At 48.1% G+C, this 24850-nt stretch overlaps 1 protein-coding gene across 1 annotated transcript in view; it reads left to right on the top strand.

The window, feature by feature from the left end:
• Nucleotides 1-24850, top strand: part of LOC140218914 (uncharacterized) — a 541895-nt gene that overhangs the window by 375898 nt on the left and 141147 nt on the right. The window lies entirely within an intron of this gene.

The following is a 24850-nucleotide window of genomic DNA, read 5'->3' as shown; positions in this document are numbered from 1 at the left end:
TCCCTCTATTTGCGCGCCCTTCTACCCGTCTCGCAATACTCGTTCCCTCAACTTATCGCGTGGTTCCCTTTCGTCTTATGCTGGAAGACGCGCGGCCGGACTGTGAAGAAAGCTGCCGCGGAGTGGCCAAGTTTCTACCGCGTCAGGACACTCATCGCGGTGGTTGCTTTAGGCAGACAGGAAAGAAAAATGCGTGCGTTCGAGGAACACCATCACGCAAACGGGACGCGAGGCAACAAAAGAGAGACGACATTTATAAAGATCAGAAATTTGACGTAATAGTTATTCGGAAACCCACAAGGTGGAGAGAAGTAATTAATAAAGGGAAAATGAGATATCCACCAAATCGCAGCAATTGCTATAAAGGCAACCCATACGGGCTCCTCAAAAGAAAAGCCTCGCAGTTGAAGAGAAATTCGTCCGGGACTCGAACCTGGGACCACCGCTATTCCGCTCTAGCAACTGAGCGCACCAGGCGGCTAGAAGATGTTAGGGCGAAGTCGAATTTGTCTACAAGTCGAAGCAGGGGCGAGGGTTTCATGCAATATACCTGCGGAAACCCGCAAGTTGGAGAGCGCCTTTCAGCGAAAAATGAAGCGTTTTGACTGCGAAATGGCAACTTCGTCGGGAACGAAGAGGGTCACCAACACTGAGCGTGATGGAAAGGACTAACGGACATAGCAAAGCCAATTTCGAGCGTACAGCTGCTGTCGCAGTGAAATATGTGGGGCAACAACTGCCGTTCACGCATATAGTCGGAGGAAGGCTGTTAAGAACTGTGCAAAATTCAGTGACCTAAGGGCATCTGTTTGTCGGAAAGTGTACGCACTGGCACCGAAGCGCTACTAAGCACTGAGTCGCATGGCGGCGGCTCACCGATTGGTTAACTAGCAAATGCAACGGGAAATGTAACTGTAGGCAGTCATATCCGAATGGCTCAACAGTCATAACGTCGATTATTTGATTGCCGTAATGTACGCGCACTTGGGCCTCATAGTGTGCGATCATCTGTGTGCGTCAACCTTTGCATGCTCATCACTGTAATAGGACGACAGGATCAGAAAGGCTCCAGCTTTTCCTCGGTGAAGCATGACTGACCTCATTTAAATCCTCAGCTGCACACTGACTGTTTTACGGATCCGTTCATGGAGCGGTCTGCGAATGCAATAACCACTTTTGATAACTAAGTAACTTGTTTGCAATACTTCAACTGTAGGTTAGAAAAATCGCTCTTTTCTCATCTTTAACTTCTCGCATTAAGGAGAGATTTAGCGTTTTCTTCAAACGTCATCGTGGAAACGCGTACGAGGCGTGCTAGCCCTGCGAGCACCACGTATGTGAGTAATGCACTCAAGAAAGGTCAAAGCCCAGAGCGATTTCTATTCAGCAGAAAGAGGGAACAGCGGCAGAATATGATAATCCTCGTTTCCTAGGGTGCAACCAATCCTCGAGAAAATCCGCCCAAGCTTTGACGAGCGCCTGAGTGGAGGCTTTTGTGCAAATATTTGCGGTGAAACGTTTCTTCGTGTTTACTGAACTTAACAAGTGATATGTGCCTTCTATTTCTATACGAATACTTGATCTAGAATTTATGCAGTCAAATTATAAGCCAAGCAGAGTCCCCAGGAAGATAAACAACTGCAGCATCAAAGGTAAAGAAAGGATTGCTTCCTATTCAGTTTATTCGGTGAACTGTAAATGAAAATTAATAAAAATTTCTAAAGTCTGCCTACGCGATATAGATAAAATAACGACCATCGTTACGAATCCCCTCTATTTATAAGCCGCTTGCTTGTGAAATTATTGGCTAGTAAAGAAGGTGTACAACTTATTCAGGTTAAACACAGATTCCAGTCACACAAATCTGGAGGGAGCGCCGGTATTCACCGTCGTCCTGTGTTGACGTGGGCCATCGCCGGCGTCGTCTCCGCTCCACTTTAATGCAGGAAATGAGTGGTCGTGGCTATCCTCACGTGACTTCGATCAACTCCATCCTTAACGTGGCTTCGTATGGAGACTTTCGTGCTTCACTGGCTGCTGTGACTCAGCATTTTTGTAATTCGAGAGAGATGCATTTAAAAAGATTTCCGAGGGCCTCGTGGGTGCATATTTGACAAGCTTGCATACTTCGTGTTGTTTGTTCTCGGCGCTCATTGATTAGGTCAGCTATATGTACAGCTTTCTTATTTTGATACTGGCGGTCCTTCATTTCGAACACCAACTGAGCAATGAGCTGACGAGTTCTGTTCGTTTGTCAAACTTTAGTGCAGCCATAGCACAGAGTAGCGTAAGTATTCCAATTGGAATTGGATACTAATGTTTCAATTAGTGAAATTGTATGCTGTTAAGCAATGCTCCTTCTTTGGCGTTATTTAAGACTCAAACTTAAGATATTCTAAACATATTTTGCAAACAAAAGATGGCCTATGGTATAATAATTATAATAAACGCGTGACGATACTTCATCATCTTTATCATATGCACTTTATCTTTCGTCCGAGCGAGGGGAGACTGGGACTAAAGGCCCGAAGGCCTGACAGAGGTCCCAGACCCCACGGTTAGAACAGCGGATAAAATCAGTACAAATGAATACACATGTAACGTACGTACATTTCGCACAAGAGATCATAATTTCAGTAACAAAAATGATTAAAATATTTGTTCGTTAGAACCAATAAGCCGCATAAACATTAGCACAAATGCTACCAGTATGCGCTCTTTGTTAGGTCATACATGCCTACATACAGATGCAATAAAATGAAGATGTTAATAATTAGTTAACGCAAATGTCACCAATAAGAAGAGAACAAGCCATTTTTATTTCCCAGCCGGTGTCATATTTTGGAGTTCATTGACCAATATACCACAGGTAGTCTGTCGCAATTATAGGTGCTATGATTGTGACAGATGCCTCGCAATGTCAAGAAACATTGGATATTGGCATTTTCACCCTTGCTCTTCATTGGCCTTTCTCCCTTAGAATTTCCAAAGATGACTTCTCGAAGTGTTGTGAATAAATTAGATAAACTTGAAAATTTGTGGCTGCTGTATGATCCACATGTTTGCGTCATAACAGAAACTTGGCTGAATGAGTTTATTCGAGACGATGAAGTTGTTTCGCCGGCCTATCAGCTGTACAGACGAGATAGCGGCTCACGTGGTGGCGGCGTAGCTGTTATTGCTCAAAAAGGGGTCAATGTACAAGTACTTGACCAGATTGATAACCACGAAAGCCTGTTTTTGAGAGTCGAGTTTTTTCATATTACGTTTGTTCTTGTCGCTGTTTATCGCCGTCCCGATACTGATGACTTGTATTTGTCCCAATTGTACGATCACGCGCCACAATTTCAGGGAAAAAGTCTCATAATAACCGGTGATATTAATTTACCCTTTACTAATTGGCAAGAGCTTCATTATGGTTGCTCCACCCGTGGAGACACCATATTGGACATTATGCTTTCCCTTAACCTCGAGCAAGTCGTGAAAGTAAACACGAGAGGAGATGCAGTCCTAGATCTTTTATTTGTCAGTGACATTTTCGGCGGAGGTACTCTGCTAGTTGAGGAGGGTATATCAGATCACAAATTAATTTTCTACTCATGGATTAAAGACACTGATAGGCAAAGAAATGCTTCTGTTATAAAAGTTATCAAGGACTTTGCTCGGGCGGATGATGTGGCCATAATAGACTATTTGGATACTCATCTATGTTGTCCTATAAGTAATATAGAGGCAGCATGGAAGCGCATTCGTAATGTTATTCACCACTGTATCGAAAACTTTGTGCCACTAAAAGCGCTCCGTCAGCGTAGATTAAATCCATGGATCACCAGAGAAATAATTCAGAGTAAAAGAAAATTAAAACGATGGAGGAAGAAACGTAAAACAGAATCCGAGCAGTTCAGACACCTTAAAGACGATTTGTTATGGAAAGTTAGGCAAGCTAGGAATATTTTTTTTCAACAACAGCCTTGCGGAGTTCATTAAAAACGGTCCTTCTAAGTTCTGGCGCTGCTTGGGGAACACAAAAGTCGAAGTGTCCAAATTGAATGTCGATGGTGTCATTCAGACAGATCATTCTAGCATTGCGGATACCTTTAACGAGTACTTTCACAGTGTATTTTCTGAGTACGAAGAATATGAGCCACGAACCACCGCATCGGACCTCCCGCAGGGCATTCGGGTAACGCGTGTAGGGGTTTTGGCGTTGACTTTAAATGTTGATACGCGTAAAGCTACGGGGCCGGGCGGTGTCCCGAACCTATTTTTGAGGCGATATTCCGAACAAATTTCTTGGTACCTAACAGAGCTCTTTAACTTTTCACTAGAAATGGGCGAAATACCTGATGATTGGCGTCTGGCGTGAGTAGTTCCCATACACAAAAAGGGCAGCCGTCTTCTGCCTTCTAACTACCGCCCTGTCTCAATGACCAGTCAATGCTGTAAGATGTTAGAGCATGTGATTGCTAAGCACATACAAGGCTTCCTCTCCGAACATAAAGTTTTATCGGTTCATCAGCACGGGTTCAGAAAGGGTATGTCTACAGTTACACAGCTGGTATCAACATTGCATATTTTGTTTAGTGTTCTTGACATGACTGGCCAAGTAGAGGTATTGTTTATGGACTTTTGCAAGGCATTTGACAAGGTACCGCATAATAAATTATTGTTTAGGTTGGAGAGCATTGGACTTCCACTCTTTGTTGTTAGGTGGATTTCCCCGTACCTTAATCATAGGCAACAGTTTGTACAAGTGCAGGATTTTTCTTCCAGTGTGCTGCCAGTTTACCTCGGGGGTTCCACAGGGGAGTGTGTTAGGGCCATTGTTGTTCTTAATTTATATAAATGATTTAACGAAGGTAATACCAAAGGATGTCTCAATCAGATTATTTGCTGATGATTGTGTGGTTTTTAAAACAATCTCGAATGCAAATGACCACGCCTCTTTACAAGCAACTGTTCTGGCTATTCACGACTGGTGCGAGAACTGGGTCATGGAACTGAATAAGGAAAAAACTGTTCTTCTACGTGTAACAAGGAAAAAATGTCCGAGTACCTTCACTTACCACATTAACGGCAGCACTATAAAGGAGGTTGATAAATATAAGTACCTAGGGGTAACTCTTACCAGTAATCTTTCATGGGGTGTGCACATTTCAGACATCTGTGCGTCAGCTTTTCAAAAGCTATGTTTTCTTAAGAGGAAACTTAGAAATGCTCCTGTAAGTGTTCGGCTTCTAGATTATAACGCATGTGTTAGTTCGAAGTTAGAGTACGCGTCTGCGCTGTGGGACCCATATGTTAAGAAAGATATAATAAAACTTGAGGGTGTTCAAAGAAAGGCTGTACGGTTTATACTCGGAAAATATAGAAGGACGGATTCACCGTCGTCTCTGATGAAACTTAGTAACATTACAACATTGGAGATACGTAGAAAAATAAACCGACTTTTGTTACTTCACAATTTTATGTCTGGAAAAATCGCCCTATCTGAATCACGTTATGTTCAACCTGCTGCTACTAGGAAAACAAGGCACACAGCAGAACTTTCACTGAGACCTATTTTTGCGAAAACTAATTTCTACAAATACAGTTTTTTCCCTAGAACAGTTAAAGAGTGGAATGAGTTGCCGCCAAGTGTTATCAAGGCCGAAGACTTTTCGGCAGAACTGGAACGTTTCTTTTGTGAGCAATAGATACTTGCAATTGTATAAATGTAGGTATTTGCTGCTGGTTTAGTTCTGTTCTGTCTGTTTTGGTTCTTTTTGTTTTGTTGAAAATGGCTTCTTCATTGTGTTAGCGCTGTTGCTTTTGCCCCTTTTGCTGTTTGCGAATTTATTGCTGTTATTTATTGCTTGTCATTGCGAAAATGCCCCTCCTGCTAGGGCCAGAGAATTGGCCTGCAGTATGGTTAATTAAATAAATAAATAAAATACCAGTACTTCTGGCTGAATTCGCGGCGGTAATGTTAGCACTACGAAAACTAAGTTCAACAAGCTCACCAGTTGTCATAATAACAGATTCGCTGTCCTAGTGTTCATCACTCGCTGCAAATAGTCATTCTCGCACATTTTACATGCACTTCATTATCTAGGAACTGCTCATTTAAAATTGGTAATAGCACTTGTCTGGGTACCTGGCCTTAAGGAATTATTCACGACTGAATAGGCCTGGCAAGAGTGGGCCTCAGTGGCAAGGTTCTCTGGGCGTCGGTATCCATTACTACTGCTGGAGTCAGGATATGCGGTGCCATATCCTTGACATATTGAACCCAGCTACAATGAATATTGCAGAGTATCTGCACCTACTAATTCATTGTCGCAGAAATTTCTTCAACCTAGTAAAACTGAAGGCCTCTTCACTCGATTACATTGTGGAATACCGTCATCAAATCTTTATCAACATAAGGCTGGCCAATTCTGTCTCCTTGCTATGTCCATTCTGTGGAGATGAGACAATTGACCATTCTTTCCTATTCTGTTGCCGATTCACAAATGCAAAAATAAACACTTTAGAAACAACGCTTATTTATTTATTCATTTATTTATTTATTTATTTATTTATTTATTTATTTATTTATTTATTTGCGTCCTTATTTATTTTGATAGCACGCGTTTAAGGTTATATGCGCTCGGCGTTTTGTAGGAATGCACAGAGACAATGGCCAAGCGGGGCGAGCGCGAGCACCAATAACAACAACCACCTTCTTCCTCTTCTGCTGGTGCCCATATTTCTCACTACAATCACTCCCCAGCGAAAAAAGAGCCATCCTGGCGGCCTACGGAACAGGCGGCACGGGGTCGTAGTGCGGCTTCAGTCGGTCGGCTCAGTGACGTAGTTGACCGGGGAACGTCTGTCATAGAACCCGGTAAGGGCCATTGTACATTGAGCTGAATTAAGGCCGGGAGCAGAGGAGGGAACGCGGAGCCATACCAGCGTTCCAGATGAATATGATGGAAAAGAAAAAAAATAAAATTAAATTATGGGGTTTAACGTGCCAAAACCACTTTCTGATTACGAGGCACGCCGTAGTGGAGGACTCCGGAAATTTAGACCACCTGGGGTTCTTTAACGTGCACCTAAATCTAAGTACACGGGCGTTTTCGCCCCCATCGAAATGCGGCCGCCGCGGCCGGGATTCGATCCCGCGACCTCGTGCTCAGTAGCCCAACACCATAGCCACTGAGCAACCACGGCGGGTAGCAAAAGAAAAGCGTGCGTAACAACCATGTTCCTGGCTGCCCTGGTCTGACGTGGTAAGTGAGCGTGCGATCTGACATTCTTCGGCATAAATGGCAGCTTCGGATAGAGTCGTAGATTCGGCAGCGTCGGCCGATACAAAAGAATCCTTTTCATAAACGAGGAAGATTCGCGATTATAAAGAAGAAAGAATGGAGAGAGTCCCGTGGTAGAGTGAGGGGCGCTATTGTAAGCATACGTAACAAAGGGAAGGCTGTGGTCCCAGTTACTGTGGTAAGAGGAAACGTACATGGCGAGCATGTCGCCGAGAGTACGATTAAAGCATTCAGTCATACCATTGGTTTGCGGATGATAGGCGCTTGTAGTTCTATGGACAATGTTGCATTCGCAAAGGAGGGCTTTGACAGCTTCGCAGAGGAATGAACGACCACGATCAATCAGTAGCTCGCGAGGCGCACCGTGTCGAAGAACAAACCTACGAAGGATGAACAAGCCGGCTTCACGCGCTGTGGGCACTGGGAGCGCTGAAGTTTCGGAGTAGAGCGTGAGCTGGTCCATGGCAGCGATGATCCAGGGGTGGCCATCGGGGGTGCACGGCAGCGGGGCGTACAAATCAATTCCGATGCGGTCGAAAGGCCGGGAGGGACGGTGCAATGGTTGGAGCGGCGCTGTAATCTTGTGAGGTGGGCTCTTGCGGCGTTGGCACTTGGAGAACGAGTGGATGTACTACCGAACGTAGCGGTACATTCCTCGCCAGCAGTAGCGAAGCCGTAGGCCTGCATACGTCTTTAGAACACCGGCACGGGCGCATTGCGCACACACATGAAAATAGGCACAAACATCGGTACGTAAACGGCGAGGAATCACTAGCAACCATTTACGGCCATCAAGTTGACGTGGTAAAGCAGCCCTTCTCAGATGGGAAAGTGGCGAGCAGTGCGCCGAAGCGGTGGTGCGTGGTGACGGTTGAGATAAACACTCTAGAAGAGAGGATATGTCCGAGGATCCCTGCGTTGCCCTGCTGACATGCCGGCGAATGTAAGTGGCGAAGAATCGCAGCTGGAGACAAACGGAGTACCATGTTCATCGGGCAGTGGTGAGCGCGAAAGGGCGTCGGCATCCGAATGCTTGTGGCCTGGCCGGTAGACAACACAGATGTCATAGTCCTGTAGAAGAACCACCCAACGAGCTAGGCGACCAGATTGCTCCTTTAATGACGACAACCAGCACAGGGCGCGGTGATAAGTCACGACGTTAAATGGACAGCCATATACGTTAGGTCGAAATTTGGTGATTGCCCAAAACGATTGCAAGACATTCTTTTTCGGTGGCCGAATAGCTCGTTTCCGCTTTGGAGAGAGTGCGGCTGGCGTAAGAGACGACGTACTCTTCGAAGCCAGGCTTACGCTGGGCAAGAATAGCGCCGAGGCCTACTCCACTAGCGTCCGTGTAGATTTCGGCAGAAATGTCTGCGTCAAAGTGGCGTAGAATAGGTGCAAATATCAAAAGATGGCGTAATGTGGCGAACGCGTCTTCACAAGCCGTAAACCATACCGAGATGCCTTGGCTGTTTGCAAGCAGCTGCGTTAAGGGAGCGATTATGGACGCAAAATTACACACCAATCGGCGAAAGCACGAACACACGCCTATAAAGCTACGGAGTTCTTTCAGCGTAGACGGCCTGGGGAACTCGGCGACGGCGCGAAGCTTTGCAGGGTCGGGGAGGACACTGTCCTTGCTGACAACATGACCTAGTATGGTAAGCCGGCGGGCGGCAAAGTGGCACGTCTTCAAATTAAGCTGCAGTCCAGCCTGTGAAAGGCAAGTCAGGACGCTTGCAAGGCGGGTCAGAGGGAAGCCAAAAACCTTCGAAAAGCCCACAGCGCCATCCAGGTAGCGAAGACACTTGTGCCACTTGTGGCCTCTAAGAATGTCGTCTATGAGACGTTCGAAGGTGGCAGGCCCATCGCAAAGGCCGAACGGTGTCACGTTAAACTCATATAGACCCTCTGGTGTTACAAGCGAAGTCTTTGGATGACCAGTTTCATTCATAGGGACCTGCCAGTAGCCAGATCGAACGTCGAAAGAGGAAAAGAACTCTGCTCCTTGCAAGCAGTCGAGGGCGTCGTCGACTCTGCGCAGCGGATAAACATCGTTTCGCGTGATCTTGTTAAGGCGCCTATAATCAATGCCAAATCTTATGCTACCGTCCTTTTTCTTCGGCAGCACAACTGGGGAGACCCAAGGGCTGTGTGAGGGCTGAATATGGGCACTATGAAGCATGTCGTTGACTTGTTCATCAGTGACATGGCGTTCAGCGTGAGAAACTCGGTATGGACGCTGGCGTAGGGGTGCATGTGTGCCGGTGTCAGTGTGGTGAACGATGGCGGATGTGCGGCCGAAGGAAGGTGGCTTATGATCGAACGATATCCGAAAGTGGTCGAGCAGCTCCAAGATTTGGGTGCACTGGGCAGGTGGTTGTTCAGTGTCAATTGACGGAAGGAAGGCCTCTGAGGAGAACGAATCGGCGGTGGTAACAGCAGTAAGGCTGTCGACGAGAAGGCTTAACGTGTCGTGAGGCAGTTGGGTAGAGTACACGGAATGAATATCGTCAAGCCGACCTATACATTCGCGACGGAATAAGGTGGCTATGGAAGAAAATTGATTCGTGATATAAATGGCGCTGCAAGAGTTTCCGACTACGAGAACTGCAAAAGATAGTAGGAAGTTTTTGCTGGAGGTGAATGCTTCGAAGGGCTCAAACAGGATGGTAGAAGAGGGCGCATAGCCGCAAGAAAGTGATACAAAAACAGAAGACGAAGGAGGTATATCCGTGTCCGCGGCGACGACCACTCGAAAAGAACGTGGCTTGTCAGATGAAGCGTCACACATCGGCGACAACTCAAGTTATTCCCGCGCACAGTAAACAACGGCATGGTTAGTAGCAAGAAAGTCCCAACCCAAAATAACGTCGCGTGAACATGGTGAAAAAAAACGAGAAATTCGACTACGTACAGAATGTCCTGAGTGACAAGGCGAGCTGTGCATGCTACTGAAGGTTGAATGTGGTGCGCGCTTGCGGTACGCAGAGAGACATCGGAAAGCGGAATCGGGATCTTTTTTAACTTGCGGCACAGTTCTCCACTAAGAACAGAGCCAGCGGCTCCAGTATCAACGAGTGTTTTCACGGAAACACCTTCGATATTCAAGGTTATTTCGTTCGCGGGTAGAAATCGAGGCCTTGAAGTTGGAACTGCGATGGCTAGATTTTCCGCTTGAACGGGTGGGGGGCGACGAAGCATAGGGAAAAGTGAACGGCGACGTGGTGAAGGCGACCGATCTATGCCGTAGCCACGTCGATTCGGTGAGCTGGTGCATATCGTTGCGTGGGAGGAGAGCTGGCGTGGCGGCTGTTGTGCCCGGCGCCTATTAAGAGGGGGGATGTCACCCCTGCGAAATGCAGTTGTCACGCTTTACACTACGATTCTTCACACCTGTCTGCAGCCCAAATCAGCCTGTCCCCGCCAGAGTCCTGTGCAAGGCTACGCTTCTTGTCACCTGCCAGCCGCACAAACTGGCATGACCACGCCGGGGATCGGCGTCAGTGGTCGTTCCCCCTACTTTCCATGTTTGTGCTCAGTGATGTGCTGCGTATCCGACCGGGCTCACCAAAAGGAGCAACCACCTCACCAACACCGGGATTTGTCTCCTGACGCCATCTGTCTCCTGACGCCAGATTCGTGGAAAACCATGAACTATGACGACGCCGGCATAAAAAGCGGATCCAGACGGCTGAGAGGCGGACGCTCAGAAATAGTGTGACTCGGAGTTGCTAAGAGTAAGTCCTAGTCACTTGCGATAGTTGGAGCTGTTTCGTAATCTCAACCATGTACCTTTTTGAATATATTCCTTTTTCTTCATTCTCTTAAACGTTGCTCGGAACTCTTTCTCCCGGCACCTGGCACGGCTACATGGATGGAAACTTCGTCAGCCGCACGGAACCCCGACATCGCAACAGTGGTGGCAGCGGCGGGATCGGTTGGCGTTGGCAACATCGGTGTGGAGAGTGCTGTGTGTTTGCTTCTCGTTTCGCCAGACTCATTAGCGCAGGCAGTCGGTAATGATGTTCGGTGTTATTAGTTATGTTGTCTCGTAGACCAAGAATCAAGTGTCTCGCGGACTTAATTGCTAGTGGGGAAGAAACAGAGGGTGCAGGGTGAGCAGGGAGAAGTTGAAAAACTCAAGAACTCAAAATTCATGAGGAGATGGGCATTTCGGTTGGCCTTGCGAAAGAAAAAAGGCAGAAATTGGAGCTTTTGCAGAATGAGGAGAGGAGTTGGAAGGAGGCTTGTGAGGCCAGGAGAACTCTGTTGTAACTAAAGAGCGCAACGAAAGAGGAATTCCGCGCTTTCCTGAGGATAGCGATAAGGGCGGGCCAGCTAGTGCCGAATGTTTGCTCTTCATGTCACCAGGACTCTCTCTAGTACAAGAAAGCAGATGCTAGAAGAGTACGAGTGTTTTCTGGCGGGCACCGTTTTGGGGAAATTCACCCTCTTTAAATAAGCATTTAAGCTTTAAAGAAGGGTGAATTTCGAAGACGAACGAGATCGCTATGGAGAAATTCGAAGTGCCGGACCAACTTCTAATTTGCGAGCAATTAGGCATCGCGTCGGCTCCGCAAAAACGAAAGCAGCAGTTATTGGCGTCATGAAGACAGAACAAGTGACGGGCGAAGAAGTGGGGCTTGGGAAACCATTGTTGAAAGAAATCAAAAGGCAGAGGCGTGCGAGAGGCGCGAGAAGGAGGCCGCGCAACGGCACGCTCCTCCTGGGATGGCTCTTAGAAGGCTAGATGCACTCGGCGTTTTATGTGAATGCACAGAAAGAGACGATCGTCAAATGGGGCCAGTGTGAGCACCAACAACAACCGTCTTCTTCCTTCTGGTCTTCTGCTGGCGCCCGTATTTCTCACTACAATTTATTTATTTATTTATTTATTTATTTATTTATTTATTTATTTATTTATTTATTTATTTCACCTCAACAGCTTCTATGTGAGTCATCACATAGAACCTAAGAATCACCGTAACTCTAACGCGTCTACTGCGAGAGCTAGCTTCTCATTGCCACTGCAATGACAACGTAGGAAAATATTCCGCCTTTGCCTGTTCCGTAAGCTATATAATGGCAACCTCTTCTTAAGAATGAATTGATAACCCTGCCTTGTTAAGTTTCAGCTCACATCGACCATCGTCATAAGGCTGGTGTTCCTTCGTGCCACACCAACCATTTCTCAATTCATTAATCCCCAGTACGTCAGCAAGTTTGAATCACCTTCCCCGATCTGTCATCAAAATATCCGATAATTCCAAATTCAAAACTGCTTTATCTGACCTGCTGTTGTCATAAACACAACAAATTGTAGCATTGTCATCCTATTGTTTTCTTGCTTAGCCCATTTTTTCTCTCCTTTTTGATGCCACCAAACTTGTTTTGTGGGAATATATTACTGTTCACAGCGTCATTTCTTTTGTTTTCTTTCTTTATTGATGAGTTCTCCTAATGCTTTGTATGGTCAGTGGTTTCCTTTCTGGTTTTTGTTTCTTTTGCCTTGTACTGCGCGCGTTTTATTGTTAATTTCCTTTGTTGTATTGATGTAGTCCGTTCCTTTCCTTTTTAATTTTTTACAAATTTGCTGCTGTTTCTTTTTTCCACATTATCGAATGTACCCACTCCCCGCTGTTGTGACCTCGGGCCCTGAGGGTAATGATGTATATATATATATATATATAGATTGCACTGAAGGCAGTGGGCATGGTGCTAGTGAAGGAGAAGAAGACGATGAGGTGTGCTTGCTTCCCCGTTTCAAGTTAGCACCGACCTGTTTTTAAGCCTACCGCTGCAACCTAGACCTAGTGCTGCTAGGCGAACACCCCATTGCATTTGGTGGAGGTGCGGGGTTTTTCTTCAACATCCTGGAACTCCGCAATCGGACGCTACCACCAGCTGTTACAATGGATGAACCGGGACCGTCCCCGGCTGCTGCTCCCGTGCCCCCGGCCATCGTCTGCTCTGGCGTTATCCGCCAGCGCGATCCGGCTATATTTAGCGGCACAGACGACCACGACGTGGAAGACTGGCTCGCCAAATATGACCGTGTAAGCGCCTATAATAAGTGGGACAACCACGCCAAGCTCACAAATGTCATATTTTACTTGACTGACGTGGCCAACCTATGGTTCCGCAATCATGAAGCCGATTTTACTACCTGGTCGGCTTTCACGGCGACCTTGGCTGAGGTCTTCGGCCGTCCCGCAGTTCGCCGGCTTCGCGCTGAGCAGCGCTTGCGTGGTCGAGCTCAACGCCAGGACGAGACGTTCACAAGTTATATTGAAGACGTGCTCTCGCTCTGCAAGCGCGTCAACTCATCCATGGATGAAGCAGACAAGATCAAGCACGTCATGAAAGGCATCGATGAGCATGCCTTTCAGATGCTCGTCGCGAATAGTCCCCGGACTATTGCCGAGGTCATACAGCTTTGCCAGCAGTACGACGAGCTGCGCAAGCAACGTGCATCAACACGCGCTGCTCAGCAGGACACTGCGGATCTATCCCCGTTGGACTTTGGTCGCGACGCTGGCGACATCTCTGCTTTAATGCCGGAGATAAAGCAGTTCATCCGCCAGGAAGTCGCACGCCAGCTCTCTCTGGCGAATAGCGCACCCGAGCCGTCGACAACCCTGGCTCCTTCGCTTCGTCACGTCATTCAGACGCAAGTTGCCGCGGCGCTGCCATCTGCCCCTCCTCCGCAGCCTGCAGCTGCACCGCTAACGTACGCTGACGTTGTCGCGCGGCCTTACACTCCTCCGGCTCCTGATTCCTACCGGGCCACCGGCACCTTCCATGTACCGCCGCCACCTTCGCGTCCGATAGTCGTTCCTTACTCGGCTGCTGGAGCCCCTGTCATCAACCCGTGGCGAACACCTGATAATCGGCCGATATGTTATTCATGCCATTTTCCGGGCCACGTAGCACAATTCTGCCGCCGTCGCAGCCCCCGTTTACCTGACAGTAGGGGTGCCTCAAGCTACAGGCCTGCTCGACTTCCGCGTCAGGACCAATCTAACCTTCCTCTGGACACCTCTTACAGTCGCCTCCCCTTCGATTCACGCCGGTCGCCTTCCCCACGTCGCCGATCCATTTCCCCGATGGTTCGCCGACCCAGCCCAGCCCGAGAAGTAAACTAGCAGTCGCAGTTCCAGAGGCAAGAACTGCGTTTCCGTCGAACATTTCAAGGCCTCATTCTGCGCCGGTGAACGAAATTGAACTGTCCGTAGACGGCGTCACCGTACACGCACTTATCGACACCGGAGCCGCCGTTTCTATTATTAGTGAGAAGCTCTGCCGCAATTTGAACAAAGTGACCATTCCCCTTACCTCTCTTTCTCTGCGTACGGCAACCTCGCATCGCATTCAGCCTTCAGCGTCGTGCACAGCCCGGGTTGTCATTCAAAGCGTTATGCATGTTATCGAATTTGTCGTCCTGCCTCGTTCCTCGCACGACGTTATTCTTGGATGGAATTTCCTATCTGTAAATAAAGCTCTTATCGACTGAGCTCGTTGCGAACTTACGTTATCAGTGCCGTGTTTTGACCCTGACGACCATTATTCTCCTAAAGTTGTTGCCGCCTCTGACAACGATATCGCACCTTTCTCCGCCGCTCTAGTTTCTGTGTTATGTAGTTCTGCTGCGAACTCATCTGTTCTGTTTACGCCGTCGACCACTTGTGCGCGCCGCCGGAACTTTCTGCTTTCGTTTGCTGTTGTCACTTTTTGCGAAGGTTCTGCTGCCCTTTACGTGTGCAATCCATCCGCCTTCGCATCATCCCTACTCCGCGACGAGTGCCTGGGTACCGCTGAAGCTTTCGATAGCATTCTCAGGGCCACCATGTTTGGTGATACGGCATCACTTCCCAATTGTGCCGTAACTCCTCCCGCCGCGACCGATGCCCCTGTAGACGTCTTCGCTCGTGCCGTCGACGCAGAACTCACACCTGCGCAGCACACCGAAATCATCAAACTCCTCCAGCGTTTTCGTGCCTCATTTGACATTGGCCAACCATCCTTGGGCCGGGCGTCCGCAGTCGTTCACCGTATCGACACCGGCCAACAAACACCATTGCGCCAGCGTCCGTATCCTGTGTCGGCCGCTGAACGCCATGTCATGCTGGAGCGTGGCATCATCCAGCCCTCTAACAGTCCCTGGGCATCTCCGGTTGTCCTTGTGAAAAAAAAAGACGGCTCCATTTGGTTATGCGTCGACTATCGCCGCCTTAACCGAATAACGCGCAAAGATGTGTATCCTCTGCCGCGCATCGACGATGCCTTGGACAGTCTGTAGGGAGCGGAATTCTTTTCCTCGCTGGATCTACGCTCCGGGTATTGGCAAGTGCCAATGGCAGAGGCCGATCGCTAAAAGACAGCCTTTGTAACTCCTGATGGGCTATATGAATTCACCGTCATGCCGTTCGGCCTCTGCAACGCGCCTGCCACTTTCGAGCGAATGATGGATAGCATTCTTCGAGGGCTGAAGTGGAAAACGTGCCTCTGTTATTTGGATGACACTGTGGTTTTTTCCACCGACTTTGCGACGCACCTCAGCCGCCTCGACCAAGTCCTTGCGTGCCTCTCCACTGCAGGACTGCAACTAAATTTGAAGAAATGCCACTTCGGCACTCGCACGCTTACTATTCTCGGTCATCTAGTTTCCAAAGACGGTATCCTCCCGGACCCCACGAAACTTAGCGCCGTAACCGAGTTCCCTAAACCAACCACCATGAAAGAGCTTCGCAGTTTCATCGGCTTGTGCTCATATTTCCGGCGCTTCATCCGGAACATTGCCTCTATCATCGCCCCCTTGACGCAGCTTCTCACCGGCAGTTCTGACTTATCAGCCTGGTCCCCGGAATGCGACGATGCATTCCAAGAACTGCGACGCGTTCTCACCTCTCCTCCAGTACTGCGACACTTCGATCCCTCTGCACCAACTGAAATCCATATGGACGCTAGCGGTGTCGGGCTCGGCGCTGTTCTTGCACAACGCAAGGATGGCTTCGAAGAGTACGTCGTCGCGTATGCCAGCCGCACCCTTACCAAAGCCGAGGCGAACTACTCGGTTACTGAAAAGGAATGTCTGGCCATCATTTGGGCAATCGGAAAATTTCGTCCTTATGTGTACGGGCGTCCATTTGACATCGTGACCGACCATCATGCCCTATGCTGGTTATCTTCATTAAAAGATACAACTGGTCGGCTCGCCCGTTGGGCATTGCGCCTACAAGAGTACGACAACCGTGTAGTTTATCGCTCCGGCCGAAAACATTCAGACGCAGACGCTCTATCCCGGTCACCCCTGCCCTCCGGTCCTGTCCACTCGTCTATTTCCACACATAGAGCCTTCGCCCTCAACATTACCGACATGCCATCAGAGCAACGCCAAGACCGATGGATCTCTTCGCTCATTGACTTCCTGTCTAGCCAGTCGCCAGCGCCAATTTCTCGGACGCTCCGTCGTCAAGCCGCGCACTTCAGCATTCGGGATAACCTGCTGTACCGCCGCAACTACAATTCGAGCGGTCGCAAGTGGTTGCTTGTTATACCCCGACACCTGCACCCTGACATCTGCGCCACGTTCCACCACGATACCCAATGCGGCCACGCTGGTGTCTTAAAGACATACTCTCGCATCCAGCTTCGGTACTACTGGCGCGGTATGTACCGCTTCGTTCGCCAGTACGTCCGGTCCTGCCTCATATGCCAACGACGCAAGACGCCACGTCAACATGCCACCGGCCCCTTGCAACCTTTACCATGCCCCGCGCGCGCGTTCGACCGTGTCGGCATTGACCTATACGGTCCGCTTCCCAACACTCCAAGCGGCAACCGCTGGGTTATTGTTGCTATCGACCACCTCACGCGGTACGCCGAAACTTCAGCCCTAGCATCTGCCACAGCAAAAGACGTCGCCAGTTGTATCCTTCGAAACCTGATTTTTACGCCATGGAGCACCTAGAGAATTACTGAGCGACCGCGGTCGCGTTTTTCTCTCCGACGTCATTGCAGCATTGCTAAAGGAGTGTCGCATCATTCACCGCACCACCACGGAATATCATCCTCAAACTAATGGGATGACAGAGCGTTTCAACCGCACCCTTGGCGACATGTTAGCCATGTATGCTTCATCTGACCACTCGAATTTGGATCGCATTCTGCCTTTCGTCACCTACGCTTACAATACCGCCACGCAAAGCACCACTGGGTTCTCCCCTTTCTTTCTCCTTTACGGACACGAACCTTCATGCACTATGGACACGATTCTGCCTTACCGACCAGATGCTTCGGAGTGCACGACTGTTTCTAGAGCGGCTGCTTACGCCGAAGAATGTCACCAGCTCGCTCGTTCGTTGACATCCCAGGACCAGTGGCGCCAAAAGCATCGCCATGATTCATCTACTGCGGCTACGTGCTTTGCTCCTGGCTCGCTGGTCTGGTTGTGGGTGCTCTCTACTCCTCCAGGCCTTTCCATTAAGCTGCTTTCCAAGTACCACGGTCCTTATCGGGTACTGAAAAAAACATCCACGGTCAACTACCTCATCGAGCCAACGGAAGCGCCTTCCGACCAGCGTCGTCGCGGCCAGGAAATTGTGCACGTCACCCGGCTCAAGCAGTGCCATGACCCTTCTGTGTTTTCCTGCCCTTAGGTCGCCAGGATGGCTACTCTTTCGGTGGGGAGTGATTGTACTGAAGGCAGTGGGCATGGTGCTAGTGAAGGAGAAGAAGACGGTGAGGTGTGCTTGCTTCCCCGTTTCGAGTAAGCACCGACCTGTTTTTAAGCCTACCGCTGCAACCTAGAGCTAGTGCTGCTAGGCGAACACCCCCGTTGCAATATATATATATATATATATATATATATATATATAATATGTAATAAAGGGAAAATCAGACATTAACCCAATCGTAGCAATTGCTACAATGGAAGTCCAGACGGGTTCCTTGAAAGAAAAGCCTCGCAATTGAACAAATATGCGTCCTGGTCGGCGATCCGGGACCACCGGCTTTCCGGGCAGCTACTCTACCATCTGAGCTGACCAGGCCGATGGCAGATGGCAGGGCAAAGTCGAATTTGTCAACAACTCGAAGCAAAGCCGAGGGTCTGACGTGATAGTTCTGCGGAAACCTGCAAGGTAGAGAGAAGTAAAATTCGTCTTGGTCAAGGAATTTTTCTTCAGTTGCCAGGCTTTTCTTTCAAGGAACCTGTATGGGCTTCCATTGTAGCCATTACTACGATTGGGGGGACGTATGATTTTCCCTTTGTTATACAATTACTTCTCTCCACCTTACGGGTTTCCGCTGAACTATTACGTCATATATATATATATATATATATATATTAGTGAAAAAACTGAGAGCCTCAATTTTTGTTGATTGTGATCATAGAAAGCCAACTGACAACGAAACAAAGGAAAGCTTCCGCAAAATAAGCTGTGGTAGCAATCTAAATGTGGAAAAAATTAAACATTACGTGGGCGTTGCACTGCCAGCTGCCACGACAGCCATTAATCCGGCCCTTGGTATTTTTGTGCGCCACAGGTCTCAGCCCTGGCAGCAGTGCTAGCCAGCACCACTCATAGCCATGGCGGGCGGATGTGGAACATTCTGTTTTTGCCCGATGCCGTCACGTAGCACGTGAGCTTGGGGACACCTGGCAAAATAAACCCTCATGTGTTTCCCAATGACATCAACGCTGCCAGATTCGAGAGCAGTGCACGGGGCCTTTTGTCAGGCCCGGCCCGAGCCCGACTCGTTTGTTTCAAACCTGACCCGTACCCGGACCGGGCCCGAAATATCTAGGCCCGGCCCGACTCGACCACTTAGCCCTTGAGCTTAAGCAAAGCAAGCTCGAATTCCCGGTAATTGTGAAGATACCATCCACGGCACAGGACATTTTCTAGAGATAGTTTTGACTGTGTCATGACTTCATCCGGCATTGTTTCTGATAAATGAACAGGTAAAATGGAAAAAAATATCATATATTCAACTATTATGTAAACACGTGCGTTAGTGCGATATGAAAGCCTGTGCTACATTTGCCAAATAGTTGCACGGCAATAGATATCGAAGGAATCGGGCACTATTTATGTACACCTTTTTTTTTAATTATGGGGTTTAACGTGCCAAAACCACTTTCTGATTATGAGGCGCGCCGTAGAGGACTCCGAAAATTTAGACCACCTGTGGTTCTTTAACGTACACGGGCGTTTTCGCATTTCGCCCCCATCGAAATGCGCCCGCCTCGACCTGGATACTGCTCATGTACAGAATTACCAATAAATTAACCTGAATATTGTAGTAAAAAAAACACTGCAACGTACAATGTCACAGCTGGAGCGAATAAACTTGACTTGAAAGCTAGAATTCTATAGAATATAAATTTAGACATCCAACAGTAACGCACATAGCGAACCACATTTACCGTGCAACAAGCAGTTTTTTCTGTTCTTTCTTTTACAGCAAAGATGTTAACGGCTTGTTCCCCCAGGATCTAAAGTCCTCAGATCGACTTCTGCCAAGTAGCGACAAGTTCCTCCTCTCCTACCACGCCTTCCCTTGCGGCTCACGTAAGCCGCCATGTTCTTCCTAACGCGCATTTCGGCAGCGGCGGTGGCTGCTGCGGCTTCTGAAGCAGCAGGCAACAAGAATCGTCCGGAAAGGTACGCTGACTTCCAGCAAACGGCGAGAGATACACAGAAGTCACCTTCGCTGAAGATCTGTGGCCGACAGAACTGTACAAGCAAGAAAACAACCGTGCTAGCGCAGCCGAACTCCGCAGCTGGACTGACCCAGGAAGAACATGGCGGACGGTAGCAGCTCCCAGCCTGAAGTGGGCGCTGTCCAATACAGTGCGTCGGTGGCGCCGCAAACGTTTTCGGTACCTAGCCTTTTTTAGAAACGCTCGTAAATGGACTTTACCAGGATCGTGTCCGTGTGTATTGCACGAAACTCCCACGCGTGTTCCAATCCCGAGGATAGTGCAGTACCGGGCCGACGCACGGCGGAGGTGCAGTCCGCCATTAAGGGGCCCACATACACAGCTTCGCTGCTCATCCTTCTTCACAGAGTGAACGAGCTCTGAGTTTTTTTTTTCCCTTTATTTCGCTTTATTTCAATGCCGGTTGATTCCAATGGTCGGTTTTTTTCAGGCATCAACTTTAGTACTTTGTTTCATAATATAAGGGAAGGCGGACTCTGTCCGTTTTGTTCCAACATGTAGGGTATTCAGCGCAATGCAAGTTACGGCATAGAGTGAATACAACAAGTTGAGATGTGATACCTATCTTTTCACTCCTGGCATACCGGTGTAGGGAGAGAAAGAATACAAAGCAATGACAACAAACGCTGGCACTTTGACAGATTAAATTTTTCTACCTCGTGTTAGACTTTGCAGACCTCATTCACTAGCGTTGCAATTTTCGGAGAGCAGTGTCGAACGCACATCCATTTACTGTGTATGCGGGCGAAAGCTTGCGAGAGTGAAGAAGGATGCTGTCTAGATGTACGCCGTCCTCCAGTGTGCCTGATGTTGGAGGTCACGTGATCAAAATATAGCTAGTGCCGGAGCGGGGGAGGGGGGGGGGGGGGGGTGAGGCCAGTGCGTTTCTCCTCTTCGGCAGTAGCACGGGCTGTGCATCGCTGTCCATGCGGCTGAGCCCATTCTGTAGATTATATGGGGACCTAGCAACACTGAATCACATAATCTGGCACTGCGAGGGGGACAATCCTCCTTACCTCATGGCCTCTCCCTCACCTGAAGGATAAGAGGCGGTGCTGCGCAGTTCTAGCCTGGACACCTAACTCCAGGCCATAGAATGAGCTGAAGAAGTCGCCATCAAACATCGTCTGACGGCCATCTGGTCCGCCTAAAGAAATGACGCCTAATCACCCCACCGAACGCTGACGAAATAAGGTTACTCCTACCTATAATAGTATGCAGTTTCCAAGAGTCACCAATACCATACGCGGCCTATTATGGGCCTTACCGAGGCGCGGGCCCGACCCGAGCATGAAGCTTCTTGGACCGAGCCCGGCACGGGTCGCCATAGACATAGCTTACCCGACCCGAGCCCCGCCCGCGGGCCAAGCCCGGGCTTTCGGGCTGTCCCGGGCCCGTGCAGTGCTCTATTCGAGAACCTCGCTATGAATGAACGAGAGACGGGAAACCGAAGGGCTCGATTTGCTGTTAATGATGACCATATGACGCCAGCACACGATGAATCCCAGGAAAGCATAAGGGAAAATAACTGTGGTCCTATATATACATATATATATATATATATATATCAGGCCCGTACGCAGGATTTGTTTTCGGGGGGGGGGGGGGGGGGGGCACTACCCAAGGTAACTTTTCTATGCAAATGAGGTGGAGGGTACGTTTACTAGTACAAATGTGAATGATGCGTACCATTTGCCATAAAGACGCGTAAAGCCGCAAAAGAGCATTAAGATAACGTGTACCTCACAGGAACGCCTGTGAGATACACCTCTTCTTTACTTGGCAAATAAAGAACCACATCAAATGGACTTGCGCATGAAAGATGCGCAGGAAGAACCTTGCCAAGAACAAGTTGACAAGCGAAAGTGCAAAATAAAGATTTCTAGTAACGTTTATTGAATTAGCTTTGGAAGAACTTTAGAGAAATGTATATTTCCGGAACAGTCACAGTTCTTTTGCATACCTCGTTTAGTGCTCTACCAAGTAGCAAAACCGACACGTGTTGTTATTTGGGAAGTTGCGTAACGATGCGTGGTCACTATTCCCTTTCAATTGCGTAGAGCACAGGACGCTGCGGTTCTAAACGTACTTCGCACACCGCGAAAAGTAAGAACTCCCCCCCCCCCCCCCCCCATTCGCATAGCAGGGAAGTGGCTACGTCAGGCGGCTCGATTGATAACTGTAAAAGAGTCATTCAAAACACACGGAATTATTCTCCAGTTCCGGCGGCGTTTTCTCTACTTCCTTTTTAAATAAAAAGATGTTGATGCATAAATGCTTTCACAAATAATTTTCGCTTTTCCTCCCTGTTTGGCTGTTATCTTGGCTTTCTCGTTTAGTAGATCGCTTAATTTCTCATCTCCTTGCGACTCTTGTTTCCAGTTTCCAATTTTGCAAGAAAAGTGGTGTACAATAAGGGAAAAACCAGACGAGGTGCGGGTGACAGTCACAGTGCTTATGGATTTAAGGGTTATTGCAGGGTCTGATGATCGACGCTGTTTCGCAATATCTTATTTTCCACCTTATCTAACCTATATCGCGGATATATGGTTCCGAGGATCTGCCAGCGTCGTGGCGAGCTGTCACTCGACGAAATAATGAAGCAAAAGGAAAAGTTAAACGCAACTGGCGTTTTCGCCGCCCACAACTCAATCCACGAGCTTACAGAACAGCCGGCTATGAACCGAATCCCTTTCCTAGCGCTGGATAAGTCTATACAAAGAAGGTTGAACTAACGAAGCAACAGGGATGCGCGTGATCGTTGAATAGATGGTGACATAAAAATTGTGTTGAGCATTATAAATAAAATAAAATATTATAATTAAAACAATCAACTGCGCCCTGCCTGCTGCAATAGATGGTGACAACTGAATTCATTTTGAGTTAATCGCGCGCGCACCGAATCGATGCCAAAACTGGCCTCCACACCCCAGGGGATGCCGATAACTATACCGCCATCCAAAAGGAGTGAAAAAATTGACAACTTTTCCGCTCGGTGAAGATGGAATGGCAGCGAAAGCTGACGACAGTCAAATCTCTCAAACGAAAAGCAAAGTGTTTCACATTCGCTGCGGGTCGGCCTGAAGATAGTGCAATATCGGGCCGACCCGCGGTGGAGTTGAAGCAGGCGTTAAGCGCTCACCTCATGTGGGTCCATCCCGAAGGTATTGCAATGCCGGGCCGACCCGCGGTGCAGGTGAAGCAGGCGTTAAGCACTCCCCATATGTGGGCCCATCCCGAAGATTCCGAAGGCCGCGTTATAGATTCCCGAGTCCACAGGGGTATGTGCCATTGATCTTGCACCCTTTTTGCACTATCACCAGGATCGGCCCACATGATAATTTTTTATGTTAATGGACGCCGAAACAAACTACAGCAGTTAGACATACACTGCATTCGCTGTGAAAGGCAGCAAAATGTTGGCCGCCGAGTAGCGCTTTAGGAATGTGATAGGAGTGGTACGTGCCTTGGCCGAATAGGGGAGAAGGGGGGGGGGGGGGCGGGCGGGCCCCCCTTGAGTACGTGCCTGATATATATATATATATATATATATATATATATATATATATATATATATATATATATATATATATATATGTATGTATATATATATATATGGCCGAGTAAATCACGCCGGCCCCGGTAGTAAAATGAGGAAACAGAGTACGACATACGTTGAATAAGCACAGTATATGTGACTGACATTTCGGCTGGTGGACCAGCCTTTGTCAAAGTAACATGTAGATGCCTTTGGGCTTCCTTATAAACCCACGATACATCAGATTAAGTTGTGCGCAATAATAACATCAAGAAAAACAACATAAATATAGCGATACCACTGGCGATACCACACACGTGGCACACAGTGCAGAAATGAATGGTTAGTTTACTCAATATTACAATATAAACCACTTAAAATCAACAATAAAAAATAATACAATAAAAAGGACCATGGAGATAATAAGGCACCGCGCGGTAGTACATTCAGGGTGCATAGTGAAGCGCACTGATCAGTAGTCGTCATTGCGAGCAGGATGAATGACCAGGGCTTTTATTGGCATGCGTACTTTGGAATACAGTGTCGTGTGCAGAGTATGGACATTATGTGGCACAGAATTGACGCAACAGCGAAAAAAACACAATAATAATAGAAGGTTCTTGAAAGAAAGCTCCGTCTCGTGGCATACATAAGGCGTCACGGCTAATGTCACGGATGCTTAATAGGCACGCTGGCTAGTGTGCCTGTGCTTTCATGAATGCCAGATGACACGGTGTTAAACTTATAGATTAAGTAAGACTTGCGGACTTCGCGATCGTGATGGGAATGAAAGCCTGATTCAAGTATAGTGGCCTGAGTTTTTCGAAAGAATGGACGGGTAAGCGAATATGTCTTGATAATGGTAGGTTAGGAAGTGTTTTAGCATGCGATATCTGTGGTTATTAAAGCGTATTCGAAACGAGGTTTCTGTTTGGCCAATATACTGTTTTCTGCAGACTGTGCACTCAAGCATGTGTACAACATTCGAGGTATCGCAATTAAAAGATCCGCGAAGCTTTGGGGTAAAGTCTGAGGACGCACTAAACATTCTCTCTGTGGTTTGCATGTGCACACAAACTTCGCAACGCGCTTTGTTGCATGGGGCGCAGCCAGACGTCTTGTTGTGCTCATTTAATTTTGAGGATGTTAACATATCGCGGAGCTTCTTACACCGTCGGTACACGACGCGAGGCAGTTCAGGAAAAACATCGAAACGATCTTCACTTTGGAAAAAGATATTGTGGTGGTATTTAAATATAGAAAATACTCTTGGCGCTGATGCCG

This window comes from Dermacentor andersoni, chromosome 6 (genome assembly GCF_023375885.2).
Source record: "Dermacentor andersoni chromosome 6, qqDerAnde1_hic_scaffold, whole genome shotgun sequence".
Lineage (NCBI taxonomy): Eukaryota > Metazoa > Arthropoda > Arachnida > Ixodida > Ixodidae > Dermacentor > Dermacentor andersoni.
Note: the sequence above shows the minus strand (reverse complement) of the source record. Positions and strands in the feature narration are given on the sequence as shown.